The sequence below is a fragment of the Pelophylax lessonae genome, assembly GCF_965119305.1.
Source record: "Pelophylax lessonae genome assembly, chromosome: 3".
NCBI classification, from domain to species: domain Eukaryota; kingdom Metazoa; phylum Chordata; class Amphibia; order Anura; family Ranidae; genus Pelophylax; species Pelophylax lessonae.
In genome coordinates this window covers 185,267,783-185,295,102 of record NC_138770.1, presented here as the reverse complement: position 1 = coordinate 185,295,102, position 27,320 = coordinate 185,267,783, and positions in this window count along the sequence as shown.

Sequence of the window (27,320 nt, the reverse complement as noted above, 5' to 3'; positions counted from 1 at the left end):
CCAAAAGCCCCTTCCCACTCCAAAAAGATCTTTTGAAGATTTTCTATTTTTCGCAGCAGGCTCCTGGCTTTTAGGTAAAAGTGGCCTGTGAGGCTGTAGAGCCACCTGATCACTTATACATGACTCATAGTGTGCTGCCCCCCCCCCTGAAATCATACCAGCATGATGAGTGATGGGATATTAAGGAACAATAATCCCTCAAAGTCATCTGTAAAGTGTGAACCCAGATGCGCTTAGCTCTAAACACATCTGGGTTCAGAGCTGTAAAAATACTAACTTCAAAGTCCATTAAACAAATGATTAACCACTTGCCGACCGCCGCACGACTATTTACGGCGGCAGTCAGCTCCGCACAGGCAAAGTGACGTAGTAGTACGTCACTCGCCTGCGAGCCTCTAGGGGGCGAGCGCGCGCCTCCGGGGGCAAGCGCGCGCCGCTGGAGGCGCGCTCCCGCCCCTGCTCGTTCACGGACATTCCAGCACGAGTGACCGGCGGCACCGATGTCCGCCGGTCACTCGCGATCTCCCGCTAGAGAGGGAGAAAGGCAGGCGGCTGATGTAAACAAAGCCGCCTGTCATTCTCCCTGGTGTAACTGCAGAGATCATACGATCCTGCTATGTAGGATCGTATGTCTCTGCGGTTATATGAAAAGCCACATCCCTTTACAGTTAGAAGCACGCCCCTAGGGACACATTTAACCCCTGCATCTCTAATAAAGTTAACCCCTTCCCTGCCAGTGTCATTTTTACAGTAACAGTGCATATGTATAGCACTGATTACTGTAGTAATGTCACTGGTACCCCCAAAAGTGTCAAAAATGTCAGTCAAGGGTCCGATCTGTCTGCCGCAATGTCGCAGTCCCGCAAACAAAATCGCAGATCGCCGCCATTACTCGTTAAAAAAAAAAACAATAAAAATGACAAAAATCTTTCCCTTAGTTAGTAAACACAATAACTTTTGCGCAAACCAATCAAAATATGCTTATTGCGATTTTTTTTACCAAACATATGTAGCAGAAAACAAATTGGCCTAAAATGTTAAAAATTTTAGATTTTTACATTTTTTGGGGGGAATTTCATATAAAAAAAATGTGAAAAATATTGTTATTTTTTCAAAATTGTCAATCTTTTTTTGTTTATAGTGAAAAAAGTAAAAATCGCACAGGTGATTGTAACGACACCCCAAATATAACAGGGGTTATAGTCGTCTAGGATAATCTGCTCCCGAACACCAGGACAGCTATCGACCACTCCAATCCGCCATACATGAAGCCCATCATTAATTCCCCCCAAGTACGAGACAAGGCTCTGTAGTGAGGTTTGATCAAGAGTAACTCTCTTCTTCTTTATTGAAAGAAACACAGCATTTATATATACTTTGAGAATACCACATGAACAATGACTGTGTAATTACCTCCCTTAGTAGACAGCCAGGTGAGCTCATTAACATGCTTATCAATAGTCTCAGACCCAATTAACATACTGTCCTATTTTAGACAAAAGCACATTCTTTAGGAGGGGCTGCTGGAAACAATCCCCCCCTCTCTCTGCAGCGAATACACATGGATTAGCAGACACGGTGTCTCTCCTATTTCCTGGACGCCCAAATTAGGAGATGCACTTCCTGTGCCTTACAGTGTACAGGAATAAGGTAGATCTCCATATTTCCTGAGAGATATGGGTAATGCATATACTGTCCCATTTGAAATAGTCCAAACCATATTCTCAGTGTACACCACCCTCCCGGTCACCCTGCATCCATAAAAGATGCAGGGTGACTTAAACATAAGAAAGCCACACAAGGCTGGACATGGTGTCTCCCAGCCTCTTTAAAGAAATTTGGGGTCCACAACCCCCATGCCCAAAGTGACTCCTGTCACATTTCTTCCCTTTCGGCAGGAGACTAACACAGAAGGAGACCCCAAACGGGTTCACTTTGAAGTTAGTCCGTAGTTCCAGTCCTCCAATGTCTGCATCCACAAAGTACCCCAAACAAATTGTTCGGGACAGAACGTCACTCACCCAGCCAACCTCTGCCTCTCTTGTAGAACATCTCTGTGGGGAAGAAGCATGAACTGGCCCTTCTCCCAGGATTCCTTTCAGCTGCTGGAGAGAGGACAGGGTGGCTGGGCTCACTTCCTCATGCTGTTGGGGATCTGGGCCGACTGCCCAGCCTCCCTGGGGTATACAGGTGGAGATTGTAGTCTCATCCACCTTCTCAGGAAATCCGTCCTTAGTAAGTTGAGGGCAGAGGCCAGCAGCACTCTGTTCTGTTGCCAGCCCTTCTGCTGGGTTGGTGTCATCATTCTGGGACACCCTCTGCTGCTGGGAAGGGACCACCACCTTTTCACCCTGGGCCTCCAGAACTACCACAGGTGTAGGGCAGAGGTCTTGGACCCTCTGTCCAGTTGTCAGCGCTTCTGCTGTAGAAGTTTCTTGTAACTCCACAGATGCTGCTCTTGGTGTTGGACAGAGCTCAGTGACATAAGGCCCTGATGTCAGTGGTTCTGCTGGCACACACCTTCCTGGGTCACCAATTGTTGCCTCCAGAGGTCAGCAGCGCTATGCCTGGATGGCTGCTCATCTGCTGTGGGCTCACTGGGAGGTTCCTCCTCAGCAGAAAATTCTAATAAATCTCCAGTCTCTGGAATTGCTGAAAGTCCAGGACACAGGCTGGTGGCACTTGGGCCCATTGCCAACACTTTTGCAGGTGATTTATAATCCAAATCATCCTCCGATGGAAAGTCCATTAAATTTGTAATCTGTGGTTGGGGAATGAAGATGGCTTCCTCTTCTCCCATACCTTTATCCTGCTGCTGGACAGACGCATTCAACCATCCAATCTCATCCTGTGCAGAAACAGGTTCATCCAGGTGAGCCAACACTTGCTGCATCTGCCATAAAACCTCTGTATTTAAAGCTGGGGTTGCAGGTGAGCAAAGCACACTCTTACTGTGCCACATTGCCGAATCTTCAGCCAGGATTTCCAGACTGTCAGCTGGTACTTCTGGATTTTCCCAGGCAAGTAGAGCCCAGCCCTGGCGCTGAACAGAGTCAAGCAGCCGTCTGTAGGCGATCTCCAGCTCCCATTCCTGATTGGCTAGAAACTCCAAATCTTCCAGTGCCCAGTCTATATCCATGACATCCATCATCTCTTCTCTATAATCTGCAATTTCCTCAAAGCGCAACTCCGAATCGCTCCCAAAGTCAGGGTCCTTGGACAGCCTCTCTAATAACAGCCCCAGGCCGCCGTAGCCAAAGCCTTCCGTTGGGCTGTCGTCCGCTTTCCATGGGCACACTTGGGTCACATACCAATGGAGGGCTCTGTAATCCTCATCCAACCGTATCTCCGCCTGGACCAGACTGCTTAACTCGGCTTTCCATTCCTCATGTGGTTGTCTCCCCAAAAACACCATTCGCACTTCGTACTGTGACCAATACCTTTCCTGGAAGGAGGGGAGGATTTTTCCCTGGTGTCGCTGCTCACGGGCAAGCGCTTCCTTCCAGAGTTCCCAGCGAATTGAATTACCCAAACGTAGTAGGACCTGCTCTGACCCTGGTTCCCTGCGATCTATTGGTATCTCTCGCAACCTCCTTTCGAATTCCGCTTCCATGGCTTGTGTCCTCTTGTAGCTGTCCTTCTGGGCTGTGGAAATCATCCCGCCGCTTGCCACCAATTGTAACGACACCCCAAATACAACAGGGGTTACAGTCGTCTAGGATAATCCGCTCCCGAACACCAGGACAGCTATTGACCACTCCAATCCACCATACATGAAGCCCATCATTAATTCCCCCCCAAGTACGAGACAAGGCTCTGTAGTGAGGTTCGATCAAGATTAACTCTCTTCTTCTTTATTGAAAGAAACACAGCATTTATATATACTTTGAGAATACCACATGAACAATGACTGTGTAATTACCTCCCTTAGTAGACAGCCAGGTGAGCTCATTAACATGCTTATCAATAGTCTCAGACCCAATTAACATACTGTCCTATTTTAGACAAAAGCACATTCTTTAGGAGGGGCTGCTGGAAACAATCCCCCCTCTCTCTGCAGCTAATACACATGGATTAGCAGCCAAAGTGACTCCTGTCACAGTGATCAAATACCCCCCAAAAGAAAGCTCTGTTTGTGGGAAAAAAAGACGTCAATTTCAATTGGGTACAGTGTCGCACGACCGCGCAATAGTCCATTAAATTCACGCAGTGCCGAATTGCAAAATAGGGCCTGGTCAGGAAGGGGGTAAAATCTTCTGGGGCTTAAGTGGTTAAACAAAGTCTGGAGTTAAGGGCAGAGGGCAGAATAGACATCAGGTCAAGCAGGCCCCAGATGCCTTTCTTAGGAATTCAGGTCATCTTCCCATTGCTATAACATATGAAGCTTCTTAGCCCACTTGTAATTGCAAGCTTTCAAAAAATATGTCTCAAGGTTTCAAATAAGCTTCTATCCAAAAATGCAGATTTCTCTATCGTTCATCGACAGACGCAGCTTCTTATCTTCATGACTCATAGGGTTATTCTCCTCCTTCTAGAAATGGAACAGGAAATATTGGATCCACACTGTAAATTGAGTACACCTCCATCCCAATTATTTGTAAAAAACATGAAAAGAGAGCCCGGTGGGACTTTAAATGAGGAGGACTCAATGCGTTATTAAAATACATGGGCAAAATAATGCAAATTATCAGTAAAACATGACAGGCAATAACAATATGCACATAAATACATTTTTAGCGTTGAACTCAACGCTTTCATGGGTCGCATTGCCCCCTCATCAGGAGTATGGGTATAAAAGCATATCTGAACATATAGTAAATGCTGTTAGTCGACATGCAGAGTGAATGACAGATGGGGCATGGATACTCAATCTAGTATCCATGCCCCATCTGTCATTCAATCTGCATGTTGACTAAAAACATTTACTATATTTTCAGATATGCTTTTTTAGACATACTCCTGATGAGTGGGCAATGCGACCCATGAAACGCGTCAAGTTCAACGCTTAAAATGTATTTATGTGCATATTGTTATTGCCATATCATGTTTTACTGATAATTTGCATTATTATGCCCATTTAATGATGTATGACTTGGATATTTATTTATATTGACTGACGTAGGCTCTTTACCATGAAAATAGGTAAATGTAAATAGGAAGTGCCATTGATCGGCTTTCCTCAGTTAGTGCCTGACAGGCACGAGTAGAGGAGAGCCGATCTGCGGCTCTCCTGACAGGGGGGGGGGGGGTCTGCACTGGTAATCAGAGCATTGATTACCAGTATAAAAATGGGGATATTGCTGCGCTAAAATGTAAAGATAAAAACATACATGAATAAAAAGTCAACAGACCAAATGAAAGCAGCCAGCACCTGATCTAGAATCAGAAATACCAGATCTAAATAGCAATATAGAATGGGATTGGTGCAGCGCTAACACAATTGAATCCACAGTCCATACAAATGTACAAATGGATCAAATACAAGCGCTGCACCAATCCCATTCTATATTGATTACCAGTGCAGACCCTTAGGGGGGGTGCCACTAGAACCACCAGGAATGCCCACCCATGACCCAAGGGATGCCCACCAGGAATGGCAATCAGGGCTCAGGGAGCCTGCCAGTGCCCTCCCCATCAGTGCTGCCCACCAGTGCCCATCATTGCCATCTATCAGTGCCGCACACCAGTGCCCATTATTGCCCACCAGTGCTGCCTATCAGTGCCGATCACTGCCGCCTATCAGTGCCACCTATCAGTGCCCATCAATCCTGCCTATCAGTGCCCAGCAGTGCCGCCTATTAGTGCCCACCAATGCTGCATATCAGTGCTACATATCAGTGCCTGTCAGTACGGCCTCATCAGTGCAGGAAAAACGTATCTATTTACAAAATGTTATAACATAAACAAAAAAAAATTTTTTTTTTCAAACTTTTCGGTCTTTTTTTATTTGTTTAGCAAAAAAGAAAAAAACTTGCGGTGATCAAATACCACCAAAAGAAAGCTCTATTTGTGGGAAAAAAATGACATAAATTTGGTTTAGGTACAGTGTTGCATGACCGTGCAATTGTCATTCAAAATGCAACAGCGCTAAAAGCTATAAATTGGCCTAGGCGGGAAGGGGGAAAAGTGCCCGGTTTTGAAGTGGTTAAAGTCCCACCGGGCTCTCTTTTCCTGTCTCCTTCTAGGAATAGGCACTAGGCAGGAATAAAACGTAACCACGCCTATGGGGGCTTTCCCTGCAGGCATAAATCCTCAGACTCTGCTATCATCAAACAGTTTTGTTCTGCCTAGTGTTAGGAATAGGACCTAGCTCCCTGCTCGGACTTCGGTCCTAGCTGTAACAGGGAAAGTTTGTGATTATTTATTTTTTAACTAGTTAGTTCCTGAGGACCAAGATCCAGAGGAACTGCAAGCAACAGCCGACTGCGGTTTCGCACTGGATAATCTAGATCCTTAAGGTCTCCTAGCCAGGCCAGTGAGCGTGAGCAGATTATAGTCCAGAACTAGGCCTCGCCACGACATTCCCCGGATAGATGGGGATGAGCCTGCGGGTTGACAGTCTCGCTGGGACGCATCGATCTGGAACGCCCTGAGCCGCAGCTTACCCTTGGCTGACAGCTCCCCCATCCCTGGTGGGAGGTGATCTGTCTCAGAGTGGCGCCCACCTGGTACCGTGGTATGGTTAATAAAAATTGTCCCCCCAAACACCCTTGGTGGTCGCAGAGTGGGCGTGGGTCCCTCCCTGGAATGGTCGGACCTTAGGGGCTCCCTTGGTTCCCTGGCACCCCGGAGGACTAATCTGGTGTACCCCTTGGAGTTCCCCCTACCCCTAGCAGGTTTTACCTTGGGGGGGGGGGGGGGGTCGGTAATAATGTGGCCATTATGGCGCTTATTTGAGGGGGGTGGATTGTCCTGGGTGGGTCCCTGGCTAGGGACCTTTAGATGCCTATTGTTCTGGGATCCCTTTGGGGTGTCCTGGAGACCGCATGGCGCACTGTGGGGGCCGCCATTTTGCTGTGGTTCATGATCTCTGTGTTCCCATTAGTTTGCATGGGCAGCCTTTTTCTATACTTCCCCATTAAGAATGTATGAGCGGCCATTTTCTTGAGGTCCGTGGGATGGACAGGCATGTGGCATGGCTTGTAATGATAGAAGCAGAGCTTCTTCCTCTTCCTGTGCAGACAGTGTTAGTTTTGTTTTTACACTGATCAGGGTGGATGCTTCTCTGTAGTCTGGTAAAGTTTCTGGGTTTCCCTGTGGGTTTTTTCCTCTTCTACTCTGCTATTATTACATAATAATCAGGGATTGTGAATCTGCAGTAAAAGCGGTGGGACCGCGTTTTTCGTGGTCTTAAAGGGACATTACGCAAAAAAATGTTTATTTGAACAATGGAGTCCCACGATAAAAATTCACCTGCAGACCCCCTGGAAGCGACTGTGGGACCCGGTTCACAGTCTCAGCCAGAAATTGCAGTTTTTTTTTTTTTTTTTTGCAAAGCCTGATGTTAAAAGTGGATTTTGTCATTTCTGGTGCTGCCAACCGCAAATGCCCTCCGCTCTCACCTCCATCGGCAGGGTCTTCGAATTCTGAGACAGATATGGTCGCTGCGGACACAGACCACCTTGAAGGGTCGGTGTCTTTACATTCTGACGTTAAAGAGGACCTGTCCTCATCAGCCGCCTCACGGAATGTGCATTGGTCAAAGCCCTGATAGTTTCTGGCTGAGGAACCTACAGCGTCAGATACGCAGGTGTCTTTTGGCTCCCGCAAATCCCGTAAATCGGGCAAGGTATTCCCTCGTCAGAATTGTTTCATACTATTGTGGATGAACAATGGTGATGCATTAAGCACATGTTGGTGGTGCCTAAGCTTTTTGCATGCCGTTATCCTTTTGCGGAGGCGGTGTCCAATAGGTGGACTGTATCACAGAAAGTGGATTCTCCGGTGGCCAGGTTGAATAAATCGGCTCGGGTACCGGTGGAAGAGTCGCCAACCTTTCTGGATCCTGTGGATAGACGGGTGGAATCCTTGTCCTACCATTTACATGTGGTAGCAGGTCACATGTTAAAGGCTACCTTTGTGAATGTTTTAGTAGCGCAGACTGCTACTGAATGGATGAAGTTACTGAAAAGTAACTTGTAAACGGCACGGCTTCCCCCCGCGGTACTGGAACTAATAGACCAGTTGACCGAAGCCCTGGTGTTCATGTGTGATACGTCCCTGAACTCAGCTTTGTTGGTGGCCAGGACGTCAGCAGTGGGGATTGCTATTAGGCGCATGATATAGCTAAAATTCTGGTCGGCTGACCAGGCTTCTAAGAAGGCTGTGACTGATCCTCCTTTTACAGGGGAGAGGCTGTTTGAATCCTTCCTGAATGAGTTGATCAAAGGTATCACCAGGGGTAAGAGCACTAATCTGCCTCAATCCTCTAAGGGCAAAGCGCCGCGTACTAAGCGGGGGCCTTCCTTTACTGCTCACAAACGTCTTTTTCGTGCCTCCGGGTCGCAAGATAAAGGTAAACCGTTTAGGTCTTCTGGGGGTTCCAAGAAGCCATGGTCGGGAAAAGCTAAGTCCGGGCAATCTGGACCTGCAGACAAGCCCTCAGGTGCATGAAGGGGTGCCCTCATCCGAGTCTATGGTGGGGCGTATCTTTGATTTTTTCAGGAACCTTGGACCTCCTTGATTCGGACAAATGGGTTCACAAACTGATCCAATTAGGATACAAGATTGAATTCCAGTCTTGTCCGTCGAACAGGTTCTTCCCGTCCAATCTTCAGTTATCCCCAGTCTGGCTAAGGGACTTGCCAGGGGCGGTACACAAATTGCTGTCGCAAGGAGTGATTGTGACGGTTCCTGCTCAGGAATGTTTTCAGGGGTTTTATTTAAACCTATTCACCGTGCCCAGAAAAGAAGGCAAGGTGCGTCCCATCCTGGATCTCAAGGCCCTGAACCGCTTTGTGTGGGTACAGAGGTTTTTGATGGAGTCCATCCACACGGTAGTAGCGTCTCTGCATCAGGGAGATTTCTTAGCCTCCATAGATATCAAGGACGCATATGTATAAATCCCTACCTACACTTGACACCAGCGGTTTCTTCACTTTGCGGTAGCAGAGGAGCATTATCAATTTGTGGGGTTACCCTTTGGTCTCACCTCCGGTCTCAGAGGGTTTACCAAGGTACTAGCAGCGTCGGCAGGGGATTGCGGTACTGGGGTACCGGGACGATTTCCTGTTGAGAGCGGACTCTCATTCAGCCTTGTTGGGGGATCTGACGATCAGGGTCAAAACTCTGCAGGAGCTCGTTGGAACATCAATTTCAAGAAATCTGCTCTGAGACTGGATTATCTGGGCTTGACTCTGGATTCAGCCTTGGCAAGGGTTTTTCTTCCCCTGGACAAGCTGCAAAAGTTGCGGGGGGCGATTCAGTTGTTGTTGGACAACAATCTGTCCTTTCTACGAGTTTGCATGCGAGCCTTGGGTCTGATGGTATCAAGTTTCGAGGCAGTACCATTTACTCAGTCCCATACAAGGCCTTTGCAAAAGGGAGATTCTTGTAAAATGGAACAAGGATCCAAGTCCTTCCTTCCGTTGTTTTGGACGGTGGTAACCAGGGACACCAGCCTGTCAGCCTGGGGCAGGGTGCTGGGGAAGTTCTGTGCCCAGGGTACCTGGACAATGCTTCCGATAAATATTTTGGAGCTCAGAGCGATAAAGCTTTGTCACAGTCATTGAACGACTTGTCTGCCAGGTTGTCCGTTTCGGATTCAATCAGACAACGCCATGGCTGTGGCTTACATCAATCACCAGGGGGGCACCAAGAGTTTTTTGGAGGTGGTCGAGATTCTAGTGGAGGTGGTCGAGATTCTAGCCTGGGTGGAAAGCTTTGTTCCAGCCCCCTCTGCTGTACACATTCCAGGTGTGGAAAACTAACAGGCGAATTACCTGAGTCGTCAGGTGTTGGATCAAGGGGAGTGGTCCCTACACCCGGAGGTATTCCGCCTCCTGTTTGTTCGGTAGGGGACTCCCGAGGTCGATCTGTTAGCCTCTCGCCTCAACAAGAAGGAGCAGAGATTCGTAGCCAGGTCTCGAGATCCTCTGGCCGACGCCACAGACGCACTAATGGCTCCTTGGGGCCGGTATCGGCTGATTTATGCATTTCCCCCGTTAAAACTTCTGCTGAGGCTTCTGCGCAGGATAGAGGTGGAAAACTCAGAGCGATAAAGCTTTGTCAGAGTGCATGGTCGTCTGTGCATATGTTCACAAAATTCTACAAGTAGATGCTTCTTTTGGCCGCAATGTTTTGCAGGCTGCAGTTTAAAAGAGAACTCTGTTTAGTTTCTCTTTGAGGGTTCAGTTTTTTCCCGGGTGAGCTCTAGTTGTTCCTGGCTGAGCTCCATGTTACCTGGTTGGCTAAGTTTAGCCATTGGGGACTTAGTTTTGTTTCTCATGATTATACTGCTTTGGGACATCCCTATGAGTCATGAAGATAAGGAGCTGCGTCTGTCAATGAACAATAGACAGAGAAAACTAGATCTTTAAAAGAACTTACCGTAAAATCCTTTTCTCTGAAGTTTATCGACAGATGCAGCACCCACCCCTCTACTTCTGAGGTATGGGGTTTTTTGTCTTCTAAACACTGCTTGCAACTAAACTGTTTGATGATAGCAAAGTCTGAGGGGTTATGCCTGAAGGGACATCCTCCATAGGCATGGTTAAATTTTTTTCCTGCCTTGTGCCTATTCCTAGAAGGAGAAGCATAACCCTATGATTCATGAAGATAAGGAGCTGCGTCTGTCGATGAACTTCAGAGAAAAGGATTTTACGGTAAGTTCTAATAAAAATCCAGTTTTTAATGTGTGCAAAAATTAAAAAATTCTCTAGAGATGAACTGGTTAATAATAAAGCTATAGAAAATCTAATGCCTCACAAGTCAATAAATGTCAAAACACCATTAATACAGATTCCTATTGACAGCTGAGGTGAACGCAGGAATGAGGTCTAGTCTTTTACCGGGAAACCGTCTCTTTGGCACCAGGAAGAGTATCTAGGCAGCCAGGTTTAGTGGACAGTAAGAACATGACACTCACTTGATTAACTGCACTAAAATGTGACTCCTGCCTAAGCAAGTGGAAATTAATCATAAAGATAATTTTATGTATGTTACTGTTCAAAAGGTGTAAAACAAACAATTCCTATTATTTCACTCTATATATACTGTGACCTTGTTTATGTAATTTAATTTTTTTTAAATGTTAAAGAAATGTGCCTTATAGAATTCAGAAAAATATACACATTTTATGATCTTTCTATTAACATGAAATAATAATAACATTTAAACTGTCATTACAAAATGCAATTTACAGCAAATTTTGGCACAGAAAGACTCTTGGGGACTAATCTAAATAAAATGGTTTTCTGCATAGGTGTTCACTTTCAAGCAGAGATGAGCATAATTACTGTAGTATAACTGTGAGGTGGTATCAGACCCTATGTGTTCAAAATCCTTTCCTCACATTACAAGTTGCTGCTGGAAAACATCTAACTGATGTAGGTGCATTAGCTGGCTATGGGCCCATCCATGCACTATAACACAGATCTGGTCCACAAGTGAAATGTGTAGACCATCATAAAGAGAAATTGCACTGTAATCACAGAAATACTGGTATAGAAATCAGTGTCTCTTAAGGGTTTTGTCTTCTATTCTTTTACTGCAGCCTATGTAATTCAAAACCAATGTGCAGGTAAATATGAGGGACGATATCACGAATGGAGCTAAGGAGGAGGTAGAATCCCTATGGGTAGAACTTCAAAGGATGGCACTATGGGGAAAGTAATATTGGACGTATGCTATAGGTCCCCAAACCAGAGGGAAGAGGGGGAGGTGGACCTCCTATCACAGCTTGCAATGGCAGCAAGGATAGGGAATGTCATTATAATTGGGGACTTTCATTATCCAGATATAGACTGGGCAGAAGGAACCGTTCATTCGCCTAAGGCTCGGCAGTTCCTAAATGTTTTGCAGGACAATTTCGTGGGTCAGATGGTAAACGCACCGACAAGAAACAATGCGGTACTAGAGCTACTGATTACTAACAATACAGACCTGATCACGGATGTAGAAATACGAGGCAACTTAGGAAACAGTGACCATAGGTCAATTAGTTTCAGTATAAATCATAGAAATAGGAAACACAAGGGTAATACAAGGACACTGAATTTCAAAAAAGCCAACTTCCTTAAATGCACTCTTTGCTAGACAATATAAAATGGGATAGAACCCTAGGAACAAAGAACACAGAGGAAAAATGTGTGCTTCAAGAACATACTAAATAAAGGGATTGGCCATTGCATTCCAAAGGGGAATACGTTTAAAAGAGCTCAAATAAACCCTGGGTGGCTAAACTCTAACATAAAAAGGCATAATGAAACTAAAGAAAAGGCCTTCACAAAATGCAAAGCGTGCAATAAGAAACATAAAGGAGAAAGCAAGGTGGCTAAAAAAGAACACAAAAGGCACATCGCGAAAGAGAGTAAAAAAAACCCCAAGAAATTCTTTAAGTATATAAATAGTAAGGAAGGGAGACCAGAACACATTGGCCCCATAAAAGACGACTAAGGAAATCTGGCCACAAAGGACAGAGAGAGGGCGCAAGTGCTAAATAAATTCTTCTCTTTAGTCTTCACAAAAGAATAGGGGGGCTACACTAACCCAGCTTGTAATGTTAAAATAAATAATACACCACAGTGTAATGTTCTGATACCTTTGGTACCCTAATTCCACTTTTCCTAAGTGTATGCGCCCCACCATTCTCTTTTGGTAAGGTGCGCATACACCTTTAAGACCGATGCTGTCATCACTGAGCGCCGCTGGAGCGGCTATTTCAACCTCCGGCGGTCTCACTCACATGTTCGTTCAACGCCGCATAATCTGTCTTGAAGCTCTCATGCTTGCAAGCATACCTCGCTATCGGAACCACGCTGCTGATCCCTGTATCCCGCTACCGGATCATCTGCTCTTGCCGAACCTCTCCTCTACTACATTGCTACTAGTGATAAGTACCCCACAGGGGAAACCTCTATAACCTTCATACTAAAGCTTACACTATCTAGCTCTACATACTAAGGACTATTACTACATCTGCATTAACTAAGATTGCTAGCTCTTGAGCCTAATACCATCTGCTCTTGCACTGGGTTGGTCTATCCTGTATGTTCACCTGCTACTCTATCATCTGCTACCATACATGATTGCTAAACCTATCTGCATCCCATCTGCTACTATCTTACTTTCAAGAACATTCCTTTCAAGTGTCTGTCATCTACCATCTCTACCCAACCTGTCTCTTCAGCCTATCATCACTATATTACTATACATATAAGTCACTCTAGGAACATCTTATTGAGTGTGTGTATCTACTTGCTGAATTGAGACTATCCACACATGATGAGTCTTGGGAGTTGGGATTGGTGTCTCAGCGTTTCTCTACATGACTACTGAAGTGGAATATTTCTGCAGCTGTAAATCCACATTATACATAAAACGCAGGAGCGTTACAGATTGAACGAACCTCAAATGGATTCAGCAGAAATAACCACTCAGGTGACACAATTAAAACAGCAAGTAACTGCGTTAATACACGCACTTGCTGAATTAAGAGAAGAAAATCAGGCTCTGAGGCAGCAGGTAATTAGACTGACACAACTTACCACTGCTCAGTCCCCTGAACCCAAAATAAATTCTCCTTTGGTATTTACAGGCGATCGCGAAAAATTTTGCGAATTTAAAAACGCATGTGAGTTACTTTTCTTGCTAAAACCCCGTACCTACCTTACTGATCACATTAAGGTTTGTACTATTATTTCTTACCTAACAGGCGATCCTCGGGCCTGGGCAGACTCTCCTTTTGAGAAAAACGATCAGCTTCTCAAATCCTATGCCTTATTTCTAGCAGAACTTACTAGCCTATATGATGATCCCAATAGGCAGAGTACTGCCGATCTTCAATTAAGGTCCTTGAAACAAGGTAGGAGACCTGTGGAAGACTTTGTCGCAGAATTCAAGAGATGGACCCTTGATTCAGAATGGAATGATGCATCTCTGAAAACTCAATTTAGGCTTGGCCTATCAGAGGCCGTTAAAGACGAGCTCGCCCGAGCGGATCTGCCAAAAACCCTGGATGCATTGATACAACTCAGTATCACCATAGATAGAAGACTACGAGAAAGAAAGGCTGAAAAAATGGGAATGCCATTATCCAGTTCTTCTCGGATTTCGGCCGATGACCCCACTCCTATGGAGGTAGGAACCATACGCCCACCTCTATCAACTATGGAAAGAGCCAGAAGACGATCTGGTAATCTCTGCTTGTACTGTGCATCCCCGGATCACAAGATAAACGTCTGTCCCCTAGTCTACAAAAAGAGGGGTGAGTGTTCACATGTCCTCCTAGGGGGATTGACAACTTCAATTACTAACCCTTACCTTTTTGTTTGCTTAACATTACAGTGGGACCAGAACAGGATTACTACTAAGGCCATGATTGACACAGGATCTTGTGGAAATTATATTGACATACGTTTTGCTGCTTTAAATAAAGTCCCTATTATTTCTAAACCTAAACCTCTCTCAGTGAGTCTTATTAACTGTGTTCCTTTATCCTCTGGTCCGATCACTGATCAGACACAGGCACTCCTAGTCACTACTAACGGGTCTCATATGGAGACCACTACCTTCGATCTAATACCTTCACCCCACTTTCCCATTGTTTTGGGACTTCCCTGGTTACACACACATCAACCAACCATAGATTGGAAGGAACGGACCCTGGCCTTCCTCTCTTGCTATTGCGAGGGTACGTGTAACCTCCCGTCTTCCGGGAAGATCCTGTCTGTGGTGACAGATGAGATTGCACCACTATGTTATCAGGATCTCTCTGAGGTTTTTCTTGAGAAAAATGCTCAAGCACTACCTCCCCATCGAGACTATGATTGTAGTATTGATCTACTCCTAAATAGCAAATTGCCGTTCGGTCATGTTTATCCTCTTTCACAGGATGAACTTTCCCATCTCAAAGAATATTTGGATGAGAATTTGAAAAAAGGTTTTATTAGACCTTCCACTTCTTCCACAGCAGCAGGACTCTTTTTTGTCCGCAATAAGGACTCAAGTCTCAGGCCTATCATCGACTATAGGCAATTGAATGCTATTACAATAAAAGATCGCTATCCTCTACCGCTTATCCCTGAACTCATTGAGCAGGTGCGTGGAGCTACCTATTTTTCAAAATTGGACCTGAAAGGGGCATACAATCTCATTCGAATCCGTGATGGACACGAGTGGAAGACTGCATTCAGAACCAGATACGGATTGTTTGAATATCTTGTAATGCCATTCGAGCTATGCAACGCCCCTGCAGCCTTTCAACGATTTATAAACGATATTTTCAGAGACTTACTAGATGTCTGTGTTGTGGTATATCTGGACGATATACTTATATATTCACGATCCTTGTCTGAACACATAAGACATGTAAGACTAGTATTATCGAGATTGCTTGCACACAACCTATATGTGAAACTGAAAAAATGCTTGTTTCATAAAGAAGAGGTACTGTTTCTAGGCTACATCATATCCAAAACAGGAATCAAGATGGACATGAGTAAGATATCCTGCATTCAGGATTGGCCTACACCAACCACCCGCAAGGCGCTACAGCGATTCCTTGGATTTTCTAATTTCTACAGGAAATTCATCAGGAACTTCTCTGCCATTGTGAGACCCCTCACACAGCTCACTAGCATTAAGAGACCATTCAAATGGTCAGATGAAGCAAATAAAGCTTTTCACCTGTTAAAGACAAGGTTTACTTCTGCTCCCATACTACGCCATCCAGACCCATCCCTCCAATACATTCTGGAAGTAGATGCGTCAAACATGGCAGTAGGAGCAATACTCTGCCAACGACCAACTAACACTTCACCACTCCATCCAGTCGCCTTCTTTTCTAAATCCTTAAGCAGTCCAGAGGTAAATTACCCCGTGGGTGAAAAGGAACTGCTTGCTATAAAATTGGCTCTGGAGAATTGGCGACATCTACTCGAAGGCACCCGATTACCAATACTTATATACACGGACCATAAAAATCTTCAATATCTTCAGACTAACAAAACTCTCTCTCTCACCGACAGGTACGATGGTCACTATTCTTTCTAAGGTTTAACTTCCTAGTGACCTACACACCTGCAGATAAGAACAAAAAGGCGGATGCACTATCACGACTAACTGAAGAAAACTACTTCGAAATCCCTTCCGTTCCTATAATACCTCACAAGCGTATTATTGGAGTTGTCCGTTCTTTGAAGGAAGAGGTTTTGCATGGTATAAGTTTGGATTCACCCCCACCACAACTAAATACCGATGCAGAAGGCTTCCTCTACTACAACGACAAACTTTACATACCACCTACCATGCGCACCAAGATCTTGGAATTATCGCATGATGTGCCTATGGCAGGACATATGGGTATGACAAAGACTCTTAATCTGATTACCAGACAATTCTGGTGGCCTGACATGGAAACATCTATACAAAAATTTGTCTCTTCATGCAATGTCTGTGCCAGGTCCAAAATTGACACTACGAGACCATCCGGTCTACTATGCAGTCTACCAATACCCCAAACTCCATGGGAAGTTGTGTCCTTGGACTTTATAGTAGAACTACCTCCTTCCAAAGGATTTAATACCATCTTGGTGTCAGTGGACCATCTGACAAAGATGGCACATTTCATTGCTATTCGCAGACTACCTTCATCCAAACAAACGGCAGAACTCCTGATGAAACATGTCTTTAAGTTACATGGTATCCCAAAAACTCTTCTGTCTGACCGTGGATCACAATTTATTTCCAAGTTCTGGCAAGAACTATGTCACATACTACGAATTGAGCGGAAGCTCACTTCTCCTTACCATCCGCAGACCAACGGACAGACTGAAAGAGTCAACCAATGCATCGAGCAATATTTACATTGTTACACTTCTTACCAACAGGATGATTGGGTGGATCTTCTCCCTCTGGCAGAATTTGCCTACAACAACGCAACCCACAGTACGACCAAGCAGAGTCCGTTCTACTTGAACTATGGGTTTCATCCCTCTATTCTTCCACCATGCATCCTTCCTTCAAATAACCCAGTAGCCTCAGACTATCTTACCCAAATAAAGGACTCTCTGGGTTTGCTTAATACTACCATTGCACACGCTCATAGTCAACAAAAGAAGTACTATGATCTTCGCAGAAGACCTTCTCCTCAGTACGCTATTGGGGACCTCGTTTGGCTCTCAACAAAAAATTTAAGACTGAAAATCCCTAGCAAAAAGCTTGGACCTCTCTTCTTGGGACCTTTCCCAATCAAGAAACTTATTGGAAAAGCTGCAGTACAGCTTACATTGCCAATAGACCTCAAAATACATCCCATTTTCCATGTGTCGCTACTGAAGCCCCATGTTCCTGACCAAGGAATAAGGCCTACTATCCCACTTCCTCCTCCTGTACAAGTTGAAGGTGGAGAAGAATATGAGATAAAAGAGATTCTGGATTCTCGTATCCACAGAAGAAAACTTCAATACTTAGTTCGATGGAAGAACTATGGGCCCCAAGACGACACCTGGCTAAACACCTCTGACATACATGCCCCTAGATTAATCCGCAACTTTCATGCGAAGTACCCAGACAAACCAGCTCCAGAGGCCTTCAGGAGCCGGCCTTAAGGGGGGGTACTGTAATGTTCTGATACCTTTGGTACCCTAATTCCACTTTTCCTAAGTGTATGCGCCCCACTATTCTCTTTTGGTAAGGTGCGCATACACCTTTAAGACCGATGCTGTCATCACTGAGCGCCGCTGGAGCGGCTATTTCAACCTCCGGCGGTCTCACTCACATGTTCGTTCAACGCCGCATAATCTGTCTTGAAGCTCTCATGCTTGCAAGCATACCTCGCTATCGGAACCACGCTGCTGATCCCTGTATCCCGCTACCGGATCATCCGCTCTTGCCGAACCTCTCCTCTACTACATTGCTACTAGTGATAAGTACCCCACAGGGGAAACCTCCATAACCTTCATACTAAAGCTTACACTATCTAGCTCTGCATACTAAGGACTATTACTACATCTGCATTAACTAAGATTGCTAGCTCTTGAGCCTAATACCATCTGCTCTTGCACTGGGTTGGTCTATCCTGTATGTTCACCTGCTACTCTATCATCTGCTACCATACATGATTGCTAAACCTATCTGCATCCCATCTGCTACTATCTTACTTTCAAGAACATTCCTTTCAAGTGTCTGTCATCTACCATCTCTACCCAACCTGTCTCTTCAGCCTATCATCACTATATTACTATACATATAAGTCACTCTAGGAACATCTTATTGAGTGTGTGTATCTACTTGCTGAATTGAGACTATCCACACATGATGAGTCTTGGGAGTTGGGATTGGTGTCTCAGCGTTTCTCTACATGAATACTGAAGTGGAATATTTCTGCAGCTGTAAATCCACATTATACATAAAACGCAGGAGCGTTACACACAGGAAGTACCTCATGGTTAACAGAAGACAGACTCAGAACTAAACTTGAAAAACTTAACATAAATAAATCACCATGACCGGATGGCTTACACCCGAGGGTCCTTAAAGAACTTAGCCAGGTGATAGCCAGACCATTGTTCCTAATCTTTATGGATAGTCTACTGATGGGAATGGTACCAGCTGATTGGAAAAAAAGACAACGTGGTACCAATATTTAAAAAAGGACCGAGATATATCCCGGAGAACTATAGGCCGGTTAGTCTAACTTCAGTAGTCTGTAAGATTTAGGAGGGGATGATAAGGGACTATGTACAAGAATTTAGTAATGAAAACGGTATTATTAGTAGTAATAAGCATGGATTCAAGAAAAATCGTTCTTGCCAGACCAATCTATTAAACTTCTATGAAGAAGTAAGTTGCCATCTAGATAAAAAATGGCAACTTTCCCCACAAACACACAGATGGCACAGTTCCCCACAAACGCTTACTGTACAAATTAAGGTACGTAGGTATGGACCATAGGGTGAGTATCTGGATTGAAAACTGACTCCAGGGGTGAGTCCAGAGGGTGGTGATAAATGGGGAGTGCTCGGATTGGTCGGGTGTGGAAAGTGGTGTTTCCCAAGGATCTGTCCTGGGACCAATCCCGTTCATAAACAGCCTAGAGTATAGGATAACCAGCACAATCTCGGTATTTGCGGATGATACTAAGCTAAGCAGGCCAATATCTTCTGTGCAGGACGTGGTAACCCTACAAGCAGACCTGAACAAAAATAATGGGGTGGGCAACTACATGGCAGATGAGGTTTAATGCTGAAAAATGTAAGATAATGCACTTGGGTGTCAGAAATATGAACGCAAGTTACTCACTAGATCCTCTGGGTGAATCTAAGATGGAAAAGAACCTGGGGGTCCTAATGGACAACAGGCTTGGTAATGGCATGCAATACCAAGCTGCTGCAAGCAAAGCCAACAGAATACTGTCATGTATAAAAAAGGGGATTCTTCCCACTGGGTTCTATACCAGTCGAGATAACGGTGTTGCTTATACCCCTGCGCTGACTCCCTACCTCGTTCCCTCTCTAGCCTCTCCCCCTGTTTCCCTCCCTCTTTCCCGCCTCAACCCCTTCCTGTCTTCATCCTCCCCCCCTCTTCTCAGGAAACCTAACTCCCACCTGACTTCCCCCCACCGGTTCTTTTATCCCATTGTCCCCCTGTGTTGTAAGCCCTCTCCCTCTCTAGTGAGAAATGTTCTTCAGTTACCTTTTCTTCCACAACAGATGGTGACATAACTCTCTTAGTACATTTCGTCATGCGCACCTGATGACCTGTTGCTGAGTCCCCACGTCACTGAATATTGTTTCATTATTCCACAAAGTGTCATGTTGATGGTTTTCAATTGCTCACTTGCTCCTTGGGTTATGTGCTTTAATAATTTGATGAAAAGAAGAAAGATCCGCGCTTAGGATAAGCTATCTATAAAATAGTGCGTAAAATTTCTATAAATAAAACACTAATGGCTGCTGCCCACTCCAAAAGATGCACCCCCAATGGGGGAGCGTCAGGTGTAAATGTCAAAAAGGGAAGTGATTGGCGCTGCCAGGAAAGTAGGTTAATGGGAAATCTGGGTTAGGCTCCTATAGTTCAAGACCAAGTTCAACACATGCAAATGCACATAGAATGTATGTGGGAATGAGAACTATATAAGTAATAGGATATAAAAACACAATGGGTGTATAATATGTGTGTAAAGTTAACACTATGTGCTGCTACCAAATCAATAAATAAATAAATGTGTTCAATACCTAAACTGCTTATTGAGACTCAACATAAATATGCAAATATATGTAAATGTAGGTATAAAAATATAAAAAGCATATAAAGATAGTATTAATAAATTATGGTGATATAGAGAGTTAGTGTGCAAAGGTGCTAAAAAGTAAATATAGTGCACTAATCAAACTAAATAAGGTGCATTCCGAATAGTCATAACCATCTATTCAATAAAGTGCAACTGCATACTCCTAAGCAATGAAAATAAATAAGTGGGTGAACTATGTGCATCCCACACTGGTGACAATATAAACACTAGTAAATAAATAAGTGCAGCCGTGCAAATAACTATATAAATTGTGAAAGTGAGAACCATATAAATTCAAAGACTCAAAAAGCAGGTTCTGTGTATTTTAAAATTGTCCAAAAATAGTGCAATCAGAGCTGGTACAGAAATCATAAAGTTCTATAGTCCATATAAGGATGGAGTAAGGTGCTCTTTTTTTCTATGAAGCCGGGAGTGCAGTGAGTGGTCGGAAGATAGGGTGCTCCCCCTCTCCTGGGGTCCTGTGCTTACCAGATGTCCGTACCCCTACAGGGGTAAATGGCGGGTCGATAACAGGGATACACACTTGTGTGTGTATGGGAGCGATCCCTGTTATCGACCCGCCGGAAAATACGGTATGTTGTCCTAAATAAAGAATTTGAAAAAAAAAAAGGGGATTCACTCTAGAGATAAAGTGATTATTCTCCCACTCCACAAGACTCTGGTCCACCCACATCTTGAATATGCCATCCAGTTCTTGGCACCGGTCCTCAGGAAGGATGTGCTGGAACTGGAGAGAGTCCAGAGAAGGGCAGCAAAGATAATTAGGGGAATGGAGGACATCAGCTATGAGGAAAGACTACAAGCATTGAACTTAATCTCTCTGGAGAAGAAACGATTGAGAGGGGATATGATATCAATGTACAAATACTGTACTGGTGACCTTAGCATAGGGAACAAACTTTTCAGAGAAAGGGAATTCAATAAGACATGGGGCCACTCACTAAGACTAGAAGAGGTTTACCCTAAAACTGCGTAAAGGGTTCTTTACTGTCAGAGCAGTAAGGATGTGGAATTCTCTTCCACAAGCAGTAGTATCAGCAGGGAACATCGATAGTTTTAAAAAACTATTCGATTTAAAATTCCAGTAACACACTTTTGCACACTATTATTTTTATAATTTTATTTATTTTTGGGCTTGCTGATTTTCATTAAAATATTTTACAAAGAAACTAAAGTCCATAAATATGTCTTTTGGCAAGAATGGAGCTTTAACAAAATAATTTATGTATGTTAAGAATATATACTGTATATATATTTATATATATACAGTATATATATATATGTATACACACAAAATTTGACAGCCTTTCTCAACTAGGATGCAGTCTGGGTTTGTCAGGGGTGCCGTCAAACAATGGCATCCCTGATGACAGCATACCACATATATGTGGTGTCACAAGTGGGCTTATTTTCATAGCATATTGCATATCTGCGGCACGTGTTTTTTGCTTGATTGTGTGCCCCCAGGCACAGTCACTGACAGCTCCTGGTCTTAGAGTAACTGGCTCCCAGTCATGTGATCACTGCAAAGGCCAACAACTGTGATCACTAGTGTTAGAAGCCGCTGCTTTACTGTTTCTCCTCCATGAAGAGAAAACTATATGTTATCTTTTTTCTCCTTGCTGGAATAGAAGTTTGTGTAAACAAAATACAGATAAAAAAGATCAAGGTATTAGGTAAGCGTTAGGCCAACCATACATAATTCACATCTTGGTAGGTTCAGCAGGAACCGGCCAAGATTTGAACCATTAATGTGCAAGCTGAATGTACTAAGTTGATAGATCAATCAACTTGGGTACAACCGGCCTACCGGATTTGCTTCTAATTATCGAAATCAACTGCTATAACTGCTAGCAATAATCATTGTCTTCTCCCATCCTCCCACTGCCTATGGGCTGCCTTAGGAATAGTGTCAGTGTGTTTTAGGTATAATAGGTCCTAAATTTAACTCTAGTGTGCATGTTAGGTCATTGTTTTTAGATTTAAAAAAAAAAAACAGCCAAATGTTCACTATTGTTTCTGGGCCCTACGGTGGGTATCCTCATGCAGATCAGAAGTAGGAGAATTTATTTTGTTTTGTTTTTGTGGTGGTGGGTAATAGTAATGGCATAAAAATATACAACAATTTTTTTTAAATTTTTAAAAAAAGCTAGTTTTCCTTTGAAAAAAAATAAACATAATTAATATTTACCACCAAATAAAGGCCTAGTTAGTCCTGAAAAAAAATGAGTTATATATAATATATAATTCAGCTGGAGTGCCTTGAGATTTTGCATATTTTAAAGTGTGCCATGGCTGAAAAAGGTTGAGAAACATTTACCGTATATACTCGAGTATAAGCCGACCCGAGTATAAGCCAAGGCCCCTACTTTTACCACAAAAAGATGGGAAAAATCATTGACTCGAGTATAAGCCTAGGGTGAGAATGCAGGGCGGCGGGCATGGTACAGGAGAATGCAGGGTGACTGGCATGGTGCAGGAGAATGCAGGGTGACTGGCATGGTGCAGGAGAATGCAGGGTACTGGCATGGTGCAGGAGAATGCAGGGTGACTGGCATGGTGCAGGAGAATGCAGGGTACTGGCATGGTGCAGGAGAATGCAGGGTACTGGCATGGTACAGGAGAATGCAGGGTACTGGCATGGTGCAGGAGAATGCAGGGTACTGGCATGGTGCAGGAGAATGCAGGGTGACTGGCATGGTGCAGGAGAATGCAGGGTACTGGCATGGTGCAGGAGAATGCAGGGTGACTGGCATGGTGCAGGAGAATGCAGGGTACTGGCATGGTGCAGGAGAATGCAGGGTACTGGCATGGTGCAAGAGAATGCAGGGTATTGGCATGGTGCAGGAGAATGCAGGGTACTGGCATGGTGCAGGAGAATGCAGGGTACTGGCATGGTGCAGGAGAATGCAGGGTACTGGCATGGTACAAGAGGATCCGGGGTTGTGGGCATACTACAGGAGATGCAGTGCTGTGGGCATGGTACAGGTAGACCATGCCCGCAGCACTGCATCCCTTGTAGTGTGCCTGCAGCCCTGCATAATGGCAAGTAGTGAAGCTGTTTCACTTACCTGTTCCAGAGGCGCCTTCATCTTAAAAATGGCGCCGCCCGGCACCGACACGTCATTGCGCATGCGCCGCTCGGGAGAGGCCGGGAATAGCCGAAATTACACGAGCGGCGGGTTCGGCGCGTGCGCGGTGACATGTATGCGACGGGCAGCGCCATTTTTAAAGCTTAAGCCCATCGGAGCGGACAGGGAATTTTTTTTTTTCCTTGACTCGAGTATAAGCCGAGGGGACGTTTTCAGCACAAAAAAATGTGCTGAAAAACTCTGCTTATACTCGAGTATATACGGTATATACTTTATGATATATTAAAGGTTGACAGTTTATGTACATTCATTTGTGTAAGATATACCGTATATTTAAGAGTGGTTGCTGTGTACAGGAAATATTATGGATGCATCTACAGTCAGGTCCATAAATATTGGGACATCGACACAATTCTAATCTGTTTGGCTCTATACACCACCACAATGAATTTGAAATGAAACAAACAAGATATGCTTTAACTGCAGACCTTCAGCCTTAATTTGAGGGTACTTACATCAAAATCAGGTGAACGGTGTAGGAATTACAACAGTTTGTATATGTGCCTCACACTTTTTAAGGGACCAAAAGCAATGGGACAGATTAACAATCATAAACCAAACTTTCTTTTTTTAATACTTGGTTGCAAATCCTTTGCAGTCAATTACAACATGAAGTCTGGAACACATAGACATCACCAGACGCTGGGTTTCATCCCTGGTGATGCTCAGCCAGGCCTCTACTGCAACTCTCTTCAGTTCCTGCTTGTTCTTGGGCCATTTTCCCTTCAGTTTTGTCTTCAGCAAGTGAAATGCATGCTCAATCGGATTCAGGTCAGGTGATTGACTTGGCCATTGCATAACATTCCACTTCTTTCCCTTAAAAAAACTCTTTGGTTGCTTTTGCAATATGCTTTGGGTCATTGTCCATCTGCACTGTGAAGCGCCGTCCAATAAGCTCTGAAGCATTTGGCTGAATATGAGCAGATAATATTGCCCAAAACACTTCAGAATTCATCCTGCTGCTTTTGTCAGCAGTCACATCATCAATAAATACAAGAGTGTTCAATTGTATTTACACTTTGTATGCGAAATGTTCATACTATACTTTACAGTACTATGTTCCTTTTCTTTTATTTGTGAAAAACTCAATAAAAATAATTTTAAAAAAAAATAAAAAATACAAGAGAACCAGTTCCATTGGCAGCCATACATGCCCACGCCATGACACTACCACCACCATGCTTCACTGATGAGGTGGTATGCTTTGGATCATGAGCAGTTCCTTTCTTTCTCCATACTCTTCTCTTCCCATCACTCTGGTACAAGTTGATCTTGGTCTCATCTGTCCATAGGATGTTGTTCCAGAACTGTGAAGGCCTTTTTAGATGTTGTTTGGCAAACTCTAATCTGGCCTTCCTGTTTTTGAGGCTCACCAATGGTTTACATCTTCTGGTGAACCCTCTGTATTCACTCTGGTGAGGTCTTCTCTTGATTGTTGACTTTGACACACATACACCTACCTCGTGGAGAGTGTTCTTGATCTGGCCAACTGTTGTGAAGGGTTTTTTCTTCACCAGGGAAAGAATTCTTCAGTCATTCACCACAGTTGTTTTCCGTGGTCTTCTGGGTCTTTTGGTGTTGCTGAGATCACCGGTGCATTCTTTCTTCTTAAGGATGTTCCAAACAGTTGATTTGGTCACACCTAATGTTTTTGCTATCTCTCTGATGGGTTTGTTTTGTTTTTTCAGCCTAATAATGGCTTGCTTCACTGATAGTGACAGCTCTTTGGATCTCATATTGAGAGTTGACAGCGACAGATTCCAAATGCAACTAGCACACTTGAAATGAACTCTGGACCTTTTATCTGCTCCTTGTAAATGGGATAATGAGGGAATAACACACACATGGCCATGGAACAGCTCAGCAGCCAATTGTCCCATTACTTTTGGTCCTTTAAAATGTGGGAGGCACATATACAAACGGTTGTAATTCCTACACCTTTCACCTGATTTAGATGTAGATACCCTCAAATTAAAGCTGAAAGTCTGCAGTTAAAGCACATCTTGTTTGTTTCATTTCAAATCCATTGTGGTGGTGTATAGAGCCAAAAAGATTAGAATTGTGGTGATGTCCCAATATTTATGGACCTGACTGTAGCTGTTGGAAGTTACAACAGTTGCAGAATAACAAGCTTGTAACTTTCTTAAAATTGGTGAATTAAAGCAAATTCATGCTCATAAAGCAATAGAGTATTTACTGTATCTCTGTATTACTACAATATTGGTTAATTGGTTAATAAAAGGTTTTGTTGCCATACATATGACGGTAGCAGGAGGTGAGTTAACTATTTGCTCAGTCAGACGGAGCATACTGTGGAAACAAATCTAGATGACAGTATCGGCAAACATTCAAATCTGGCTCGCAGGTATGTGCTATTCATAGCTACCATAAATTGTCGTGTCACCAATCAATTTCTAGAGAGAGGAAAAACATATGTTTTGGTGCCAGTGGAAAACCAGTCAATCAACTCTACAAAATACATAAAAATGTGCATGTTTTGCCCTGTATTCCAATATTTGATATTTTGTTGCCTTACCTCAGTTTCTTTGTACTTCTGCTTAAAACTAATAAAACAAAAGTGTACCCTTTTTCATATCTTGCATCTGTACTCTTGTTTGTCTATTCCACATGTTTTGCATTTTATCATGTATATATAATTTACAGTAACTGTGCAAAGGTTTTAAGTGTGAACAAATGCTGTTAAGTTAAAATGCTTTCAAAAATATATATTTAAATTTATTTTTTTATTCCAATTTACAAAATGCAAAGTGAGAAAACAGAAGAAAAATCGAAATCAAATAAATAATTGGCGTGACTCCCCTCAGCTTCAAGCCAGCATCAATTCTTACACTTGCACACTTGATACACTTGCACAGAGTCAGGGATTTTGTAGGATTCTAGTCAGGTGTATGATTATTCAATTAAATAAAGCAGGCGCTAGTGGCCATCAATGTAGCTTGTAGCTCACATTCACATTGGTCCGATTTGACATGCGATTTGACGTGTCAAATCGGAGGACAATTGCCAACAATGGCACCGTCCGAATTGGTGCGACCCTGAATTTGCGGCGCTGCACCGATTCCCAAAAGTCGTTTCTGTACTACTTTTAGGGATTTGGGGGGGGGGGGGGCAATTTCCATAGACATCTGTGCAGGGACATGCACATAGGTCTGTGAAATGGCTCCCGAAGTCAGACTGAAATGCCTTTTTGAAATCGTGCTAGTTCAGCTGAACTCGCAAAATTTCAAAAGGGCCTCAGTTTAGAACATGGGCTGATCATTAACTGAAACAGAAACAGCTGTGTAGGAGGCTTAATCTGGGTGAGGAACAGTCAAACTCTGCTACTAAGGTGAGGTTGTGGAAGACAGTTTCATTTTACAGATCATACATCATGGCAAGACTGAGCAAAGCAATAAGACACAAGGTATTCATACTGCATCAGGAAGGTCTCTCCCAGGCAAAGATTTCAAAGCACGTAGCCATCACCACCCCAGATGGATTAGGAATGTCCCTTTCGGTCAGTTTTGCAGACTCAGGAGGACATGTACACGGAGAACGGATTATGAAGAGCAGGGTGCAATACTGAGGAAAAAGTTTGAGGAGAAGGCATATGAGGATAATCACATAAAAGAGGCATATGATAAATATTGGTCCCTTTATGACACGACCCCTTCTGACATAGTGAAGGAAAGGAA